At 41.2% G+C, this 21,259-nt stretch overlaps 1 long non-coding RNA gene across 1 annotated transcript; it reads left to right on the forward strand.

Moving 5' to 3' along the window:
• Nucleotides 1–246: 246 nt before the first annotated feature.
• Nucleotides 247–3,529, forward strand: LOC118231546. Its single transcript, XR_004766092.1, has 3 exons — nt 247–494; nt 1,927–1,977; nt 3,425–3,529. It is a non-coding gene; the product is annotated as an uncharacterized LOC118231546 (long non-coding RNA).
• Nucleotides 3,530–21,259: the final 17,730 nt, after the last annotated feature.

Below are 21,259 nucleotides of genomic sequence, written 5' to 3' on the forward strand. Positions count from 1 at the left end.
CTTTCTCTCTCTCTCTCTCTCTCTCTATATATATATATATATAATTATTGTAGCGTTGTTGACGTTGATATTGTTGATCATCATGTATGTTAACCACTGCAGTTAATCATAATGTGAGTAAATTTGTTTATAATGTAATGTGAGTAAATTTGTTTATAATGTAATGTGAAGTTGTGTGGGCGTCCCCTTTATGGGGGAGGGTGTTGCGACCCTCTGCTGTTCCTTCGCGGGTCTCTGTGTTGTTTCACCTGTAGTTGCAGGGGAGTTCCAGCTTAGGCAACAGAGGGCGTAATTAGGCATTATTGGTGACACCTGAGCTGTTGCCTTTAAAAGCTGAGAGGATCTGGTCTTTTGGTCTCTCCTTCCTTCCTCTACCACGGACGACTCAATATGGTTTCTTCTGCGAAAGACAACATCCTTTACTGACTCCTACTCAACCATCACCACCCACACTACTGACCTACATCACACACTCTACACACCTCATGTATTTTGTAAGTATTTTGGGTTCTTTTGTTAATAAATATTCTTGATTGCAGCTACTTTGTGTGTGTCTCCCACTTATGTTGTGGCTTCCCCTCGCAGTCATAACAATGTGCTTGATAGAAGAAGGCAGTAGTTCCTCCATTATAGCCTATGGTAAACTTAAGAGTTGTGGTGCCCTGGACGCCATATTGGTTTCTGCAACTTCTGACTACTCTTGCCTCTCCAGTTCCTATATACCTTATATGTGTGCTCCCCATAGGTTTCTATTGGCATTGCAATCTCTACATATTATGTAGCCTACTCTAATGCTGCATTCTAGTCGGTCACGTAAGCTCATAAAGTCGGAAAAAAATAGCATGTAATGAAGTCATCTGTATGATGTATAGAGTGTTACAGTGATGAAATCTTTTTGTAGGCCAATCCGGACGTTTCTTCCACCATGGGTTCCCTCGGCAGATTTCCAAAGCTTTTTCCCATAGGGATTTTGTTTTCTGCTAAAAATAAGGTCTGTGGTTAACATATGTCGAAGAGAGTTTCAAGTTTTGTTCTACGAGAAATTACACCCATTAATATCTCAACCGTGAATTTCAAAGCTGTTATGGGCTTTAAAAAATTAAGTTGCTTAAGTTGCTAACAAGTTGCTATATTGAAATTACAATGGTTGTCACATGCAGGTGGGCTAGTATGGAAACTTGAGTGGCGGTTGCCAGAAAGCGACCATTGTTGTAGTTTTAATATAGCAACTTGTTAGCATCTTAATTTTTAAAGGTACATAACAGCTTAGAACGGTTTAAATATTAATTGGTATAATTTATCTCATAGAACAAAATGTGAAATTCTCTTAGGCTTACATTCACCACAGATCTTATTTCAGGCAGAAAACTAAATCCCTATGGGAAAAAAGTGATTTTGGGAACCCATAGCTCAAAAATGCGAACTAACTTCCGGGTTTTAGGACTACAAACTGTAACATTCTATTTGTGTTTGGGTGGTCATCAGCAATAGCTAAATTTATCACGTGAACAATATGTCCACTGAGATGTCAAAAAGCCAGACGTAGAGATTGTCAGATATAAATAATGGAAGCCAGGTATGGGCTGAGATTAGTGCCACCAGAAATTGAATTTGAATTGCATTAACTTGAATTTGTATTGCATAATTTGAATGTACTGGCTTGAAATTGAATTTTATTGTCATGAAATTGAATGACTGTCAACTTGTATTTCAACTCTGAAAAATAGAAAAAGCATGCTTTCAAATTCAGTTCTCACGATTCAAATTCAGTTCTCACAAATTCAGATTCAGTTCTGTGTGACAGACATCCGGGGACTTCAGTAAAAGCAACTGAGCACAGATTGAATGCAACTATTTTTAGCCAATCAGCAGTTGAGTCAACTGTGGTACTTATCAACCCAAAATGCACATGTCTTTTCCTGCCAGACACCGAGCGGAGCAGATGCTGAGACGGAAGAGCAAAGACATAATTCACAAGTAAGTGAACTTATGTATTAACGGTGTATGGTGGCAGAATGTCTTAGTGAAGTACAAGCAATGCCGAAATTTACAACTAATATTAGCTATGACTGCTAAATAAAACAGAAAATGTTCTAGCGATAGCTAGCTACACTTAACACGTGGTTCGCATGACTCGAGGCAGCTTGACGTTAACGTTAGCTGATTGGGTTAGTGTTACGTTAAGTTAAAGTTTACACTGTTATTTCTCATTTATACCACGGCTTCAGTTTAATAATCTTAGCTAACCTTACACATTTCTAGAAAGAGCAATGGAAAGCGTCATAGATGCATAAGGTTGTCATAAAATTTTTCCCGACCATGAAGAATGCCTTACTTGCTTACATTTTGAACAGATGTGGCTCCTAGGTAAACCTATCATTCCTAAAATTTCTTCTTACCGTGAAAAGTGCCTGAACCGCAACCACAGAAATGTGTTAACACGGCGGCATGATTACATTGAGAAATACAAGCGTTGGGGGAAAGGATATATGTTGTAAATGCATTTAGATCAAACCTACTGTGCATCAAAATAAATAAATAAATAAATAAAAAATCATGGAACTTGCCAGAATGTAACACTGGTATTTACAGCTCTGTTGGCCATTTGAATGCAACTTCTTGCAGGTAAACTAAAAAATTTCAGACCTTACGAGTTAACGAGGACCGGCCACAAGCACCATAAGGTAGACACACAAAACATGTTTTACATCTCAGAACTACAAATTGGGATAACAAGTATGCCATGCCACCAAGGTACAGCTTGGTGTGGCAGCATGCCCCATGCCTATACAGCACTGAGGGTTTTGCACTTTCCAGCGTCTCCCATAGAAATGTTTCATGGCCATTTGACTAAGTAGGTGTTTATATCCGTTTTCCCTTGTGCAATATTTACATCCAAATAATTTAATAATGTTCAATGCTTATGTTTAGCAAAAGTCAGGAACATACAAACAATTAGTAGGTCTGTTGTGTCTACAACACCCCGTTAAAAACACTTCAATTAAAAAATATTACAAACACTTTCATAACTAGCAATAGGCCCACATCTAAAAAAAAATGTTAATGCACAGGTTCCTTGCATTTGACACAATCATTATCAATGAATACACATTGACTTCCATAGTGACATCTCTTTTATATAGGCCTATTGTTCAAGCAAACTTGTCTCGTTATTGGGATGGCAGGTATGCCATCCCACCAAGTTACCCCTTAGCGGGTGGCATCCCCCATACCTATACAGCACCGAGAGTTTGGCACTTTTCAGGGTTCCCCACAGAAATAACCTCAACAGCCACAGACACTCAGCCCTTAAAAACTGACCCCATTTCAACAGACAGAATTCATAAACAACTTCACATGTCCACACAATAAAGCCCCAAACTAAGGGGATTTTGCATTTTCTCCTTCTTCTTTTTCCTGCCAGAAATGCTTCTAGCACAAACCAAATGTCTCCCCATGGGACATTTTACTGACACCAGCCAATCCTTCACCTACCCGAGCCAATCGAAATCTCACATACACACGCAAAATAGAGGGCATATCTCCACAATCTGGGACCTAACCCCATCCTCCAAGATGACAACGCTCGCCCCCACAGAGCCAGGGTTATCACAAACTACCTCCAGAATGTGGGAGTAGAGAGAATGAAATGGCCTGCTAACAGCCCAGACCTCAACCCAACTGAACACTTGTGGGATCAGCTCGTGCGTGCTGTATGTGCTAGAGTGACAACGCAACCACGTTGGCTAACCTGCGACGAATCCTGGTTGAGGAATGGAATGACATCCCACAGCAATGCGTGACCAGGTTGGTGACCAGCATGAGGAGGAGGTGCCAGGCTGTTGTGGCTGCGTATGGTTCCACCCGCTACTGAGGCTCCTGACTGTTTGATCAATTAATAAATCGTAAAATTACCAATATGTCTTGTTTGTTCCTTGTTACTGATAGAGAGTTCAATCATCCAAAACCCCAAACAACTCAAAACAATAGAGTCAATACCAACAGGAGAATACACTGTCTGACATTGGCAGGGAAATGTGCCACATTTCACTTGGGACCCCACCCACATAATCAGCTGTGCTGCTCATCCCACAAATGCATGATCCTTACAAATGGGACATCATTGTAAAGGGAAATTATCGATTAATCCAATGATATAAGATACAATGCTAATAATACAGTACCAAAAGAGATAACAAAGACAACAAAGCCAAATTTCCAAACTTTTTTTGAGAAGTTTATATTCCGTTCGATAAGGAAACTCATGTCGCTCGTGGTCACTTCATTTACTTTGCACTATAGTCTGTGATCATGTCAAACTTCACCTACATGCCCATTCTGCTAAAAACATATTGTTTGAACTACTCAATTTCATAATTTGTCCTCATTTCTCTCATACTATTGTTATTTCATAATATGCAAAGATTGCTGGGACATATGCATCTGCTCCTATTCTCCACTATGTTCTGGTTCTACTACTTCCAATTCTCACGTAAGATCACTGATCTAGCTAAGCAAAACAGCAAAGAGGACTCCTACAGGCAGTGCACTGTTTAAATGAATTAATAATTTAAAAAATCAAAATTAATAAAGAACCCGACCAGCAGCATCGGCCAGAGACTGAATGGGCTGGCTATAGGCTACTTTCTGTGTAGTGCGTCAGAGCTCGAGAGCTGAAATTGAAGGGGATTGCTGTTAATTTTGTGAATGAAGGCTTGTGGGATGCCCTTCAAATGACTGAGTACATAAAGTGCTTTTCAACGGGATTATGTTGGGTTTCTGATGATGCCAGGCTGTTATAGTTTGAATTGGGTCATCACTCCATTTGTCTCAGCAATTGTTTATTTATTTATTCATTTCATTTATTTTATTTAGTACTAAATGGTAAACCTTGATCATACTGTAAATTTTCAAATAAAGATAACTGTAATCCACATGCATTTCTTAAAGGAGACAAACAAATTTTCAACGTACAAAAATGCCAAGTTACTCACACATGCAAAGCACTGTCTATAAGTAATTAAAACTAAAAGTATGGATATCAAAATACGGCCAAGTTACAAGAAAAAATATTGGCAATCTTAGCTCACACAAATTAAACATGCCGTATTCCAAAGCAATGCTGCTACCCAATTTTTCCTAAATGTTTAATTAGTATTAGCTAAGATAGGCAATATTGTGTATTGTAACTTGGACTAATTTTAATATCAGTACTTTTAATGGCAGGCCAGGATTTTGCAAGTCTTAATGTCTTTGTATGTGTGAGTAACTTTTTTGTATGTTGAAAATTTGTGTTTTTTTCAGATATCATTTCTTTTTGCATTGCGTTTGTTATGAGAAACTGATAACAATAATGCATATAAATGTAGACTGAGAGATATGCATACACATACGTGGATGCAAACGTAGACATTGTAGCCAGTCCTGAATGTAGACTGCTGTGATTGGGAGGCAGACAGAGATTTTGGGGGGGGGGGGCAACTTTATCACATCATTTGTGATGAGAAGCACAGTGAACCTGGGTTTAATATTTCAAACTAACCCTTTAAGAAATTCTTGTGGATAACGGTTATGTTTATGTGAGATTTTACAGTCTCCATCCATCCATCCATTCTCTAACCACTTAGTCCAGGTCAGGGTCGCGGTGGCAAAAGGGCAAGCAGAGTAGCCCAAACGTCCCTCTCCCCAGCAACTTCCACCAACACATCCCAGTGGATCCCCAGGTGACCCCAGGCCAGCCTTTGGATATAATCCCTCCAGCACGTCCTAGGTCTACCCCTGGGTCTCCTCCTCGGTGGCCGAGCCCGGAATACCTCCAGAAGTAGCCGTCCAGGAGGCATCCTTATCAGATGCCCGAACCACCTCGAATCCTTTCAATGCGGAGGAGCAGCGGTTCTACTTTGAGGTCCTCCCGGATAGTTGAGCTCTTCACCCTGTCAAGGAGAGTAAGCCCTGCCACCCTACGGAAAAACCCAATTTCGGCCACTTGTATTCGCAATCTCACTCTTTCGGTCACTACCCGTAGCTCGTGACTGGACACTTTCCATACCTCAGCTGCGCCTTGAGATCCTGTCCATGAATACCACAAACAGGAGGGGAGGCAAAGTGCACCCTGGCAGAGTCCAACACCCACTTTGAACATGCTTAACTTAATGCAGAGAATGTGAACATAGCTTTCGTTCTGAGTATACAGGGGGCGAATGGTACGCAACAGCAACCCCAGCACCCTATACTGATGCAGCACCTCCCACAAAATACCCCGGGACACATGCCTAGTCATATGCCTTCTCCAAATCCACAAACACATGTAGACTGTATAGGCAAACCTCCATGCCCCCTCAAATATCTGTGATAGGGTAAAAAGCTGGTTTGTTGTTCAGCGGCCTGGACGAAACCCACATTGTTCCTCCTGAATCTGAGGTTCAACTATCAGCCGAAGCCTCCTTTCCAGCAACTGGGCATAGACTTTCTCAGGGAGGCTGAGGAGCGTGATTCCCCAATAATTAGAACACACCCTCCGGTCTCCTTTCTTAAAAATGGGGACTACCACCCCTGCCTGCCACTCCAAAGGCACTGTTCCCAACTTCCACTGATATTGAGAATTTGTGTCAACCAAGAAACACCAACATCCAGAGCCTTCAACATTTCTGGACGAATCTCATCTACTCCTGGTGTTCTGCCTCAGATTGCTCCAGCTCAGCCATCAAAAAGGAGGGCGTGTCTGTCAAATTCAGAATCAGAATCAGAATAGGTTCTTATTGGCAAAGTATATTTGCACATACAAGGAATCTTTCTTGGTATTATTGCTCACATAGACACATCTAAGATAAAAGTAAGCATAATACAATAGATATAAATATAATTTAAAAATAGAAATAAAATATAAGTATAAAATATATCAACAAGTGTATATTTATATATGAGTCCGGAGTAGTGCAAAAAATATAAATATAAAAATATCAACATATGTATATGTGAGTCCGGAGTAGTGCGTGAAATAAATATGTCTCTGTGAATGTAACAGTTCAGCTGTTCATGAGGGCCACAGCACGTGGGAAAAAACTGTTTTTGTGTCTTGTTGTCTTGGTTATGATTGACCGAAGCCGCTTCCCGGATGGTAGGGCTTGAAGGATGTGGTGGCTAGGGTGTGATGGATCAGCGATGATCTTGGCTGCACATTTCTTGGACCTTGTGTGATAGAGGTCCTGGATGGATGGCAGGTTGCAGCCAATGATCCTCTCTGCTGACCGGGTGATGTGTTGCAGTGTGGTTCTGTCAAGTGCAGTGGACGACCCGAACCAGACTGTGATTGCGGAGGTGAGGATGAATTCGATAATGGCCATGTAGAATTGGACCATCATAGCCTGCGGGAGGTTGAATTTTTTCAGTTGTCGCAGGAAGTACATCCTCTGTTGGGCCTTTCTGGCAATCAAGTTGATGTTCACCTCCCACTTGGGGTCCCAGGAGATGGTGGTACCCAGGAACTTGAATGACTCAACACTGGTGACTGCTGAGCCTCTGATGTCAAGGGGGGGGGGGGGGCAGAGAGGGGAGGCTCCTCCTGAAGTCCACAATCATCTCTACAGTCTTTAGAGCATTCAGTTCCAGGTTGTTTTTGCTGCACCAGGCCACCAGCTGCTCCACCTCCTGCCTGTATGCAGACTCATTGCCATTGGAAATGAGACCAATCAGCATTGTATTGTCTGGAAACTTGAGGTGCTTAACAGAGGGGTCCTTGGAGGTACAGTCGTTTGTGTAGAGAGAGTAGAGCAGGGGAGAGAGCACGCAACCCTGTGGTGCTCCAGTGCTCCAGAGGGTCATGGTATTTAATGTGTGCTTGCTTAGCCTCACTTGCTGTTTCCTGTCCGTCAGGAGGTTTGTAATCCACTGACAAATGGGGTCGGGCACAGTCAACTGGGAAAGCTTAGAATGTAGGAGCTCTGGTGCGATGGTATTAAATGCAGAGCTATAGTCCACAAATAGAACCCTTGCGTAGGTACTCGGATGGTCAAGGTGTTGCAGGATGAAGTGTAGGGCCATGGTGACTGCATCGTCCATGGACCTGTTGGGCCTGTAGGTGAACTGCAGGGGGTCCAGGAGGAGGTAGGTGATGGCCTTGAGGTGGGCTAGCACTAGCCGCTCAAGTGTCTTCATGACCACAGAGGTCAGGGCGACGGGTCTGTAGTTGTTAAGGCCAGTGATTCGTGTTTTTTTGGGGACTGGTATGATTGTTGATCTTTTAAAGCAGGCGGGAACAGTGCAAAGGACCAGTGACTGGTTGAAAATATCAGTGAGGAGTGGTACTAGTTGGTCAGCACAGTGCTTCAGGGAGGATGGAGAGACAGAGTCTGGGCCAGATGCTTTCCTGGTTTTCTGTCTCTTGAACAGTCTATCGACATCCTCCTCGTTGATTGTCAGTGAGGGAGGGGGTGCTGGTAGGGTGGACTGGGCAGGGGGGCTGGGGAAGGGGAGTGGAGGGGGAATGCTGGCTGGTGGGGGTGGTGAACAGAGGTGATGGCTGGGGGGTGGGGGTGGGGGGGCCCAGGCAATTGAAAGACAAAAGGTTACCCTTTTGTCTTTCAAATCGACATTAGAATTTGTTCAGGTCGTTGGTGAGCTGTAGATCGTCCATTCAGTGGGGGGTTTTTCTCTTGTAATTGGTAATCTGCTGTAAGCCTTTCCACACTGAAGAGGAGTCATTAGCTGAGAACTGGTTTTTCAATTTCTCATAGTACCTCTGCTTGGCACCTCTGATCTCCCTCTCCAGGCTGTGCTTAGCGTCCCTGTAGAGATTTTTATCCCCACTTCTGAAAGCTTTCTCCTTTTCCCAACGTAGCTGTCTGGGTTCTGCTGTGAACCAGGGCTTGTCGTTGTTGTATCTGATTCGGGACTTTGTTGGGATGCAGATATCCTCACAAAAAACTGATGTATGACGTCACAGTGTCCGTGTATTCATCCAGGCTGTTAGTCGCGTCTCTAAACACATTCCAGTCTGTGGAGTCAAAGCAGCTGCGCAGGTCCTCTGTGGCTTCACTGGTCCACCTCTTCACCGTGCTTACAACAGGCTTTGCAGATTTTAGTTGCTGCCTGTAAGTCGGGATCAGGTGTACCATGTTGTGGTCGGAATGTCCCAGAGCTGCTCGCAGGGCAGAGCAATATGCGTCTTTTATTGTTGTGTAGCAGTGATCAAGCGTTCTCCCCTGTCTGGTGGCACATGTAATGTGCTGCCTGAATTTAGGTAGTTCTTGATTCAATTTAGCCTTGTTGAAGTCTCCCAAAATAATGAGTTGAGAGTCCGGGTTCTCCCTTTCCCCCTCAATTATTTGTTCGGCCAACTGCTGCTGCACCTTGCGTGCACACACTTGGGGGGGAATGTATCCGACCAGAATAAAGGAGGCAAATTCCCGGGGAGAATAGAAGAATTTGCAGTTAATGAAAAAGGATTCCAGGAGGGTAGAACATGATTTTAGCAGCACTGTGACATTGTTACACCAACCTTCGTTGATGTAGAAGCAGACACCGCCACCTCTTGTTTTCCCCGACAGCACTGTGTCCCAGTCCGCTCTGTAGAGCTGGAAGCCAGGCAGCTGCAGTGCGTTATCCAGTATCGTCTCACACAGCCAGGACTCGGTGAAGCAGAGGGCAGATGAGAGAGCAAAGTCTCTTTTGTTTTGATTAGAAGTTGTAGTTCGTCCAATTTGTTGTTCAGGGAGCGCAGATTTGCTAGGATTATTCCTGGGAGAGGTGTGCGAAATCCCCGGCACCTCAGGCGCACTAGAGCTCTTGCGCGTCTGCCTCTCCTCCTTTGCTTCACAGCCTGGGACAGAGCTAAGGCACCTTTGATACAAATGTTCAAAAAGTCCGGGAATGTGGAAAGAAAACTGGGACACGCATCAGATGAAACCGTGTGTCTGATATTCAGGAGTTCTTCTCTTTTAAAAATAATCTGATTTTGATCACCAGAAACCAAATTTACATACAAAAACAAACAAAACAGGTAAGAGCAACACACCGTGGCAGCCATCCGCGGCACCCTCTTGTCAAATTCAAGAGGTCCTAAAATTGTTCCTATGTATGCCATAGCCACGCCCCTTAGCTGTTGACGACAGCTCTAAGCCTCTGCGAAGCAGTTTCTTTGGACAATGTTCACAGATGATTAGACAGTTTGTTAACAGTCAGGAAACACTGTTTCCTGTTGAACAAAATATTTCCCCCCTGCTGCTGTTGAGAATTTTGTAAGTGCGTCCATTCGTTCGTGGTATGTCCACATAAATGTCTGATATTACGTGATAGCAACACTATCATTTTACCATTTTATGTGGGGCAGAGCAGTTGTGGTGACACATAGATCAGGTCCATTTTAGGCAGGGAATTTCACTGTAAAAATCCGACAGATAATGGTGTGTATCTAAAAGCTGGAATTCTGTCTTGATATGATATTGGTACAATGATTTAATTTTTATGCCAATACTGGTTTCTGTACAATTTTGGCTTATATTTTGACGTGATAGTAACAAAGTTAGAAACACCTACTTAGTGAAATGTCCGTTAACGGCTTTGCAATAAGACATTGTCATTTGCTCGTGCTTTTAAAGAAGGTAGCCCAGTAAGCACAAGCCCAAATATAAATGGAATGTAGATGTCTAAATGGACATGTAGGTTGACATGTTTTGACATAAAGGACTGGTTTAGCTCAATTTAACCGTAATTGAAGTCAGATTTTAGTTTCATATGGCTTGGCTTTTAGCCGGCAAGAAAACTTTCACATTGAACCAAATGTAGCTGGTTAACTGAACATCAAGGTAAAACAAATGAATTATAGGTAAATAGAGCTAACCTATTGCATTTATGTGAAAAATCAGTCAAGGTATTTACATCCCTTCAGACATATTGATCACCTGCCCTCTGTGTTCAGTCTTGTGCCCCCTGGGAGACGAACGATACTGATCCATAGTCACAGTAGTACTATTTGGAGTTTGCATGTGAAATGATAGAGAGAGTTCCCACAAGGATTGTACAGTTGCAAAAGCAATAGTTTTAAAGTAACAGGAAATTATAAAATATTAGTAAAGAAATAAGCTTGCATAAGAAATGACAGATTTGCCTGAGGTGAGATTGGATCCTGAGCCTGAACGGTCCCACAGGCAAGCGCATTACTAATGAGTCTCCGATGGAGCAGTTACTCTGGGAGCAAATTATTTTGCATAAGGGAATAAAGTTATAAACACCTGCTCAGTTAAATTGCCACGAATGGCTTTGCAATAAGAAGACGTTCTTTAATGCAGTCATTTGCTTGTGCTTTTAAAGAAAAAGCAGCCCGGTAAGCACAATTCTGGCTGTATCCTAGCCAGCTAGAAAACTTTAACATTGCAACCAAATGTAGCCGGTTAACCAAAACGGCTGGATGGTATGTCATAATACAGTTTATATGTTCAATGAAAGACCGGCTAGATTTGGTCCACAAGGATCAGTTGTACAGTTGCAAAAGCTAGAGTTTAAAAGTAATAGGTTATTAATAATAATATAATTATTAGTTAGAAAATAAGTGTTCATAAGAAATGAAAAACTGAAAAACTTGCATGAGCCTCTGACATGATTCAATCTTGTGCCTCACCGGGCCTAAGGCAACGATGTTACCAAAGTAGCTGCACTGGACCAGAATTTTCTTGGTAAAAAATATTTTGCGTGTGTATGTAATGTTTTGATTGGCTGGTGTAGCTAAATGTCCAATGAGGAGACATATTGTTTGTCGGCTTGGAGCATTGTGATGATGTAATCAGGCAGGAAAAAGAAGACGAAGGAGAAAATGCAAAATCCCCTAAGTTTGTAGCTTTATTGGATGTGTGAAGTACAGTAGGTATAGAAATTAACGTTTTTAAGGCTTGAGAGTACGTGGTCATTGTGGTTATTTCTGTAGGAAACCCTGAAAAGTGCCGAACTCTCAGTGCTGTATAAGTATGGGGCATGCCGCCCGTCATACCTGCCATACCAGTAGTGTAGCGCCCGCAACTGTTCAAGAATTAGCTCTGCCAACCTTCCCCAGAATCCTAGGCGGAGCAACAAGATTCAGACAGTGATCACAGGAAATGTTCAGTTAGGATAGTAATTCAATTGTTAAGAATGTTCATGTGTTGTTGTGGTAAGGTGTGCTTAGCAATAACTTTTGTTTAAATGAATGTTCAGTTAGGAGTGAATTCACACCATGTGAGGGATTGCTTTGTGTTTGAAGCATCCATTTGTATTGTGTTCAGTCAAGACACTTCTCTTGCTGCTATAAGAGATCACATATTTTTAAAGACGCAGTAAAGGTCCTCCCAATTGTTACAGTACGTCAATTAGACATCAACTAAAAAATTAGTTTGTAACATTAATGGGTGACATTCCACGAAGCTACGGGAACATATAACATGTTATATAAGGGGACCGTACTGATCCAGGAAACTACAGGCCTGTCAGTTTAACTTGCATCACATGTAAAATACTTGAATCTATCATTAGAGACAAACTAGAATTATTTCTTGAAAATAATAACATCCTATGGGATAGCCAACATGGTTTTTGCAAGGGAAAGTCATGCCTGACAAACCTTTTGACATTCTTTGAGGAAGCTACCAAGTGTCTGGATCGGAGCAGGGCTTATGATATTATATACTTAGATTTCCAAAAAGCATTTGATAAGGTACCACATGGCAAACTCATGGGTGAGTGGGTTCGGAACTGGTTACGGGATAGAACACAAAGGTTAGTAGTAGGAGGTATTTTATCTGAGAAGGGTATTGTGGGAAGTGGAGTTCCACAGGGATTGGTGCTGGGTCCACTGTTCTTCCTCATTTACACAAATGACCTTGACACGGACATAGAAAGTACACTAGTTAAATTTGCAGATGATACAACACTGGGAGGTTTAGCTAACAGTTTGGAATCTACTAAAGTAATCCAAGAAGATTTAAAAAGAATCCAGAAGTGGGCAGAAACCTGGCAAATGAAATTCAATATAACTAAATGTATCGTTCTACATGTGGGGAATAAAAACATGGGGCAGGATTACTTTATGGGTGGTACAAAATTAGAATGTGCACATGTAGAAAAAGACTTGGGAGTAATAGTTGATCAAAGCCTATCAGGGTCTGGTTAATGTGCTGTAGCAGTAAAAAACAGCCAACAGGATGCTGGGATACATAGCCATGAGTAATGAGTATAAATCTAAGGAGATCATACTCACCCTATATAATACCCTTGTCAGACCACACTTAGAGTATTGTGGGCAGTTCTGGGGACCGTACTACAAGAAAGATATAGAGGCGCTGGATAAGGTCCAAAGACGGGCAACCAGATTGATTCCAGGTATAAAAAATAAGTGTTATGAGGAAAGGCTTGAGATGCTTGGACTTTTCAAGCTTAGTAAAAGGAGACTTAGGGGAGATTTGATTGAGGCTTTTAAATTTATTAAAGGGATTAACAAAGTGAACTACGGAATTATTCAAGTTGAGTTCGGTTAGCAGAATGGGGGGGTATAAATGGAAACTGGCAAAGGGTAAATTTCGTTGCTGCCGGTGAACAAACTGAACATGGGATGACGTATTTGTGAGGATTTCCATTGACCAAGCAACGGTCTGCAGTATCGAATTGCAGCACAGATAGTACCCTTTGGTACCTGCCCCAGAGCAGTACCTAAAACCGGCATGGGTACTTGCGACCCGGCACGGGTCAGGTGGCAGTGGAGAAAGAAAAACAAAGCGAGAGCATGGATTCCGGCACGGCACAGTGGTGGAGAAGTGCCATTAGATACTAGCTTTTAGGTAAACTAAATATTAAGTACAGTTTAGTGGTAGGAATAGACAAGCAGTGTTGGGCTGAATGGCCTGTTCTCGTTTTACGTTATGTTATGTTATGTTATGTTGTTATGTTATGTTATAACATGGAAATAAAGAATAACCCTTTATTTAACATATTTTAATCAGAATTAGTCATCAAAGCTGAACAAGGAGTTTCCTTTTTAATGAGGAGTGTGTGCATCTGGTGTTGCTGGGTCTCCAGGTTTATAAAGTATCACTTTCACATCTGAATGAATTGTGATTATGCAGTAATTAGTTCTTTGTTATTACAAAAAGAAGTTATGTAAAAAAAATTGTGCTGGAAAATTTCTTACCAGTTACATATTTGTATTATCATTAATGTTCTGGTTTAATAGAATATGCAAAAAGATCTGCAGTCTGGACGGATGTAGTACAACAGGATGTTTTTACATTCAAATCCAACCTTTTAACTCATGAGTTGGACATTTGATTGAAACCTTTATTGCAGGGAAGTCCCACTGAGACCAAGGTCTCTTTTTCAGAGGAGCCCTGATTACAATATTAACATTTACAGTGACAGTTTTACAAAACATAAATTACAGTTAAGATACAAGGAATTCACATACACCAAGCGCAAATATATGGAAAAAACATTTTAAAAAACATGAAAACATAAAAAGACAGGGAATAATGATCTGATTGTCCTAATTTATCACTAAAGGTATGTACATTCGGCCTCTTTTAATATCATATCCATCACTAGTTTCTTGAAGGACTCGATTGTGATAAGGCAATCTAGCTTTAGTGTATCCTGACGTTTATTCCACATATAAGGCGCAAATGCGCTAAAAGCGGTATTACCCAGATTTGTTCTAGTTCTGGGTGCCTCTAAGGTAATCTAATCTTGAGATCTGGTATGATGACTTGCGATTTTGATGGACATAAGCCTGGTCAGGCGAGGAAGTTTGCCTAGCAAGGCTTTATAAATAAATTAAATGAGATGTTGCTTCCTTCTATAATGAAGAGAATACCACCCTACTGAACTATATAAAGCACAATGATGTTTTCGGAAACCATCTCCTGTAATGAAGTGCAGTGTGCTATGATAAATTGCGTCCAAGGGCCTTGAAATACTGTTAGAGGCATGCCTGTACAGGACATCCCCGTGGTCAAATATGGGTAAGATTGTCGCCTGCACAATCCTCTTCCTGTTGTCCAATGAAAAACAGGATCTATTTCTGTAAAGAAACCCAATTTTAGTTTTAATTTTTTTGGAAAAGTTGGCCACATGAATTTTAATGGGAAATCATGATCCAGCCAGATGCCTAGATATTTGTAGTACTGAACTTGCTCAATTTGAGCACCAGTCAATGAGGATATGGAAGCATTTGGCATAGTTGTACTTTTTTCATGTATGTTATTTTATTGTATAACTATTTATTTGTACCTCTCTGTAAATCAAACTGTATTCTACATTTGGTGCTTTACATTTTTTAAAATAGAAAATAAATGTTAAAAACGTGCACTTCTGGATTTGACTTGTCCCCCTAAAATGATATGTGGCAGGCTCACGGGTGTGGTGTTTCCACGCCACCAATTCAATAACCAAACACATACACGAAACACAACTGGAATGCAAATGGGGAATTTAATAGGAAAATTTACACACCGAGGGAAAGGGGGGAATTCAGCAACCAATTCACAGTCCACAATCCGTTCTCGTTGTCCTTTTTCCGTTATCCAGGGGGAATCAAAAAACCGGTCTTCAGCCAAAACAGTTTGGTACACAGCGGGGTTAATCAGACAGTCCAGGTCACAACAGGTAATCACACAGATAATCCTTACGCTTTCTCTCACTCTCCACAACACGCGTTTCCCTCTCTGTACTTTGTGCCATTTGTGCAGCCCGCTTCTTCTTTTATCCGCACACACTCAAGGGCTTAATGAACCACAGGCTTGCCTCGTTGCGGCAGGAAGTCCATCTAAGTTATGGGGGTGGAGCCAGCAGTCTGCAAGATATCTGCCTTCAATCACCACTCCCCTCACCTCTCCCTGCCGTCTGCCACAGATGTAACTCAAATATGTTAATGAAAAATGTAGGCAGCCCCAGATTAGATATTAATCAAGCATAGTCTACTCATAATTGCAACAAGAAACAACTGAATACACCTAATATACATAAATCCTAAATGGGCTATTTGTTTTATACAAAAATGTCTTGCAGCTATTTCTCGGAGGATAATATATATTGTGAAAATGTTCCTTTGAAAAGTACAGTGACTTACTGGCAACTGGTTGCCAGTGAATTACTGTAAATTAATTTACAGTGTTATTAATTTAATGTGAAATACAGTAACCATTGGGATGGCAGGTATGCCGGGGGCATGCCCCATACCTATACAGCACCGAGAGTTTGGCACTTTTCAGGGTTCCCCACAGAAATAACCACAACAGCCACAGACACTCAGCCCTTAAAAACATTAAATTCTGTACATTCTGACCCCATTTCAACAGACAGATTTCATAAACAACTTCACATGTCCATTGAATTTGCGTTTTCTCCTTCTTCTTCTTCTCTTTCTTCTTCTTCTTCTTCTTCTCATTCTTATTTTTCCTGCCGCCTATCCCACTAACAACATGCCAAATCCTCACCCTCACGACCCAATCAAAAACTTGCGTACACACGCAAAATACCCATACCTTTTTATTCTGAAACATTTCCATCTTGAACAGCTGATCTGCCTGTGGCCTAGTGGGTAAGGTTACAGTCTTGGGAACATGGGGTCGTAGGTTCAAGCCAGAGACTGTAAAAAATATGGACAAAGCTACTGTGACGTCACCCATTGACTCTCCGTGGGTCTCCGAAAATACGTTTTGAAGCTCAATGGCGGGCGCGGCCATTTTGGAGTTGGAGCCAAAACCACAGAGTTTAAAAGCCGCTCTGTGATTTTTACAATTTGATTGACAGTCCGGTGCGGAAAAGCCCATCAACCTGAACGAGGCTAGCTGACTGTCTGCCGTTATGTTTTAAAATATATTATCAGATGTTTACGGAGTTTAATTTCCATCCGTGACTGTACTGTCATGTAATCACGTTATATGTATGACATTAAAAATACAATTAGGCTATGTTCAGTTATCTTCAATTCATGTTTCTCAGCAAAACGAATATGCTTAACTAGCATATCAGCTTGCCAGTGAGCTAGGTAGGCTATCCGTGGTTAGCTCACGCATTAGCAATATGAACCACAGGGGAAGAACATTGACTACACTGATGGTCAATCAATCGGAGATGTGTAGGCTACTGGTGATTTGACTAGGCTAATTTTCGTATAACTGTCTGGTAGATCTGCTGTTAACCGAGCAAGTTATCGTCGTAGGTTTTCGCCAGTCAGTTAATGAGCCAGTAACTGCTACTACTAGCTACTCCATCGCCGTTTGTGGTGTTCACTTGCTGGGTGACGCTAGCTGACCGATCGTTCGCAAATCACTTTCTACCGAATAAAAATTAACACTGTCAGCGGTTATTAACAAATCTACCAAGTATTTTAATAACTGATCTGCAGGCGTGTAAATATGACAACACACTTTGTACAGCAAGTTTTCCACCTGGTGCATGAAGACAAAAATAATGTAGCCTACGTTGAATTTCTAATTATTATTAGGCTATCGTTTTTTTCTTGTAAATCATCAAAACCAATGGAGAAAAGCCAATATACGCAAGGAGCCCCCAGAACCGATTCTGAGAACCACTGTCTTAAATGCCTAGCTTGTCGGTCTCTTAAATGCTAAAAACATATTCCTTTCTAAATGCCAAGATGGTTAATTTCGTTAAATTCTGTGTGTGTGACTTCAGCAAATGAACCTTGAGACTCTTAATTCGCTTCGTGAAACTGAAAAAGTGTTTATCCCAAAATCGGGATTATAGTAGCTTTGTCACATGCTTGAAGCATGGCCCAGGTAGACATTTACGGAATGTACACGACTGACAAGCCGCCAAACACGTCTGACAGATTGAATGTTTGCCGGTTAAGGTTAGCTAGCTAGTCAAATGGCTTGGTAGCCGAAGTTGCGAACTGTTTTAGCATAGGCTACTACTGGACTACCAAATATAGCAAGCTGATTACGCTTTCTGCCAACTAATTATTTGGTTAAGTAGGCTAAAGGAAATAGTAAAAATGACTCGGCTACCGAAAAACTTAAGAGGAGGATTATTTTATGGTCGTCTAGTGCAGCTGTAAATAGCACACGCCATAATGAAATCACCACGAAATGGGATGCCTGCATTTTCAGACTTAGCACAGGCGGACCGTAGCCGGAGCCGCAATGGCAAGGCCAAGAAGCGCCACCGCCCACCCCAGTGACCATAGACTGTGGCCCCTACTGTAGCATAGTCCTCCGAAGTAATCCGGAAGTGACGCAAGCTGTACCTCATTGGTCCAGAACAAATATTGGCCCTGTGCCCAAATGATGCAATAAATCATAAAATAGACCCATGGACAGTCATAAGACGAATAAAATACACCTATTATGACTATTTGTTCTTGTGAGAAAAAATTAGTGGCTTTGTATTTTTATTGCATTTGTACCGTAGACTTACATGGAAACCGGATATGAAAACACCTATACTGGAGCCATCCGTAGTGGCGCTAGTGAGCAACCAGGAACTACAACACCAGGAAATGAGCTTCAAAAACGAAGTCTGGTTTTGGCCGCTTGGTTCAAGCCCAGCTAGGGACACGTTTCTTTAACCTGCGTTTACCCTCACTAATAATTGTCTACTACTTCTCAATTATTGCTTTTGCACCATATCTACCCGCCGTTCACCAAACATGTATACACTGCATTATGACGTACCGTCTGCACGTTCAGTTATTAACCGGCTACAATATTGCAAAGCCATATGGATTCAACGAGAGCTCTTCTGTGCTTACTGGCCTGTGTTTGTCTTTAAAACCACGGACAGGTTTGCTAATGATATTTCACGCATTGCATAGCTATGTCATGGTGCTGCACTAACAAAGTCACAGACTGGTAAAACTGGTAATTTCCTCTTTTACACTAACGTTTTCTTACGCTTTTATATTTTCTTTACCAAAACTCACTCACGGCCACTCATATGCATTTCATGACGGAAAATGTATTCCTTTTATTAAAAAGTTACACCAGTTCACCACTGTGCCATTTCTACTAACTATATTTCTTCACTTGGCTACCGTACAATACCTTCTTATCAGCAAACGCCACGTTTCTACATTCATGTTACCTCGCCCTGTTCTCTATCTAGCCACATACAAACAATTACTACGTATATACGTTCTGCAACTCCCCATTAAAACATTACATTTAAAACCATGACTCACTCATAAATATAACTACTAGTACTGAACATGAAAAAAGCACATTAGTGCAATAAGTTTCACACGTTACTTAACCCTCCACTTTAACAGCTAATGCTCTATACCGACTGTTATATATACCATTCCATGAGGAAACCAAGCACGCTCATGGTCACTTTATTTACTCTGTACTATAGTCTGTGATCATGTCAACCTTCACCTACATGCCCATTCTGCTAAAAACATATTGTTTCAAATACGCAATTTCATCATTTCATCCTAATTTCTCTCACACTGTTGTTATTTTCTCATATGCAAAGCCTACTGGGACATATGAGTCTGCTCCTATTCTCCACTATCAAGTTTTCCGGTTCTAGCTTAGCAAAACAGCGAACAGGTTTTCCACCTGCAGATAAGCCTATCAAAATGCCTTATAAACCTTACAAACACTAAAAGTGCATCTCCACGAAATAACAGACAACGGAGCAGGAAAGCAGGGTACACAAGTTACGACCTAGGCAGCTCTAATTCTACGGGCCTGCTGATTCTTTTCTCAATCAAGGCTTGCTGGATGGTCGTCAAATCCGTGAGTACATACACGCCATATTTCACCTGCGTTTCTGTTGCGTTTTTATACTTACGCCACTGCACCCTTTGTCACAGCCACTGTTTTACATATATAGCAAACTGAAACTGCTAAACAGTACACGCTCATCAGACTGTACAAATTCACACAAGGACAGCCATAATCCACAACCGTTTCTTACAGGGTCACTTCGCATTTCTCACTCTCATAATAAAACGCTTTGCAAAAAGAAATGATCTCTCATAAAAAACACGTTTTAAACGTACAAAAATGCCAAGTTACTCAAAATTATTGATATCAAAATGACGCCAAATTACGGTACTACAAACAATATAAGCTATCTTGCCTCACCGAAATTAAATAAGATGTATTCCAAAGCAATGCTACCCAATATTTCCTCAGTTCTTTCAAGTCACTTGGCCCTGTGTTTTGTAATGTTACCATTTTACAATGTCATGCAAACTTTGTGTAAGATCAAAGAAATTCATGTACAAAACTGCTGCTGAGTAACTACAGGAAGCATATTTCTCCACAAAACATGTTTATACTTGCTTCTGAACTGAATTTGAGTACATGTACAAGTTATTGTATATTTGCTACGTACAATAAATACTGCATGTAAAATACATATTGTACATACATACATAGAGAACTTCTTTATCATTTCCCTCGCAGCATGTTACATTCACATTTATGAACACACACTTATACCAAGACACATACTATCATTCACGCAACAGAAAGGCTGGGCAGCGAAATACATACATACCAATACAAATTGGTCATATACACGCCTATTCAATCAATCTTGACTGTGAGAGAGCCATCCACACATATGTTTGGCCTGTCCACGTAGTGCATGCTTATACACACAGGGCCAAGTGACTTGAAAGAACTGAGGAAATATTGGGTAGCATTGCTTTGGAATACATCTTATTTAATTTCGGTGAGGCAAGATGGCCTATATTGTTTGTAGTACCGTAACTTGGCGTCATTTTGATATCAATACTTTTGAGTAACTTGGCATTTTTGTACGTTGAAAACGTGTTTTTTATGAAATAGTGAATTAAAACTGAAATAAATGTCTCTAATTGATTGTTTTAAAATGACCTCTATTGTGAACAAAGTAGATGCCATAACTGACTTCCCAAAAGAAATGTATGGTAACATGAAATGTGCAAAGTAGTGAAAAACTGAGTTTGAATATCTTTAGCCTAGTTGTATGTAAACTTTTGGCCTCAACTGTACATCTAATTTAATAGAGCATACATCCAATAGATCACATGAATTTCCATGAATGGTAATTTATAACAGCTCCCCAGTGGTGGAACAAACTCCCTGTCCCTCTTCGAACCACCCCCTCATTACCTATCTTCCGCCGTGGTCTGAAGACGCATCTCTTCAGACTATACCTGGACTAACTGCCACCACTCTGCAGATCATTTCACTTAAATTCCCCTCTTTCATGTCACTCATGTTACATGTGCCTCCATTCCAGGACTCACTGTACTTTGTATTATCATCCTAATGTTGTAGCT

Source organism: Anguilla anguilla, chromosome 7 (genome assembly GCF_013347855.1).
Source record: "Anguilla anguilla isolate fAngAng1 chromosome 7, fAngAng1.pri, whole genome shotgun sequence".
Taxonomy (NCBI): domain Eukaryota; kingdom Metazoa; phylum Chordata; class Actinopteri; order Anguilliformes; family Anguillidae; genus Anguilla; species Anguilla anguilla.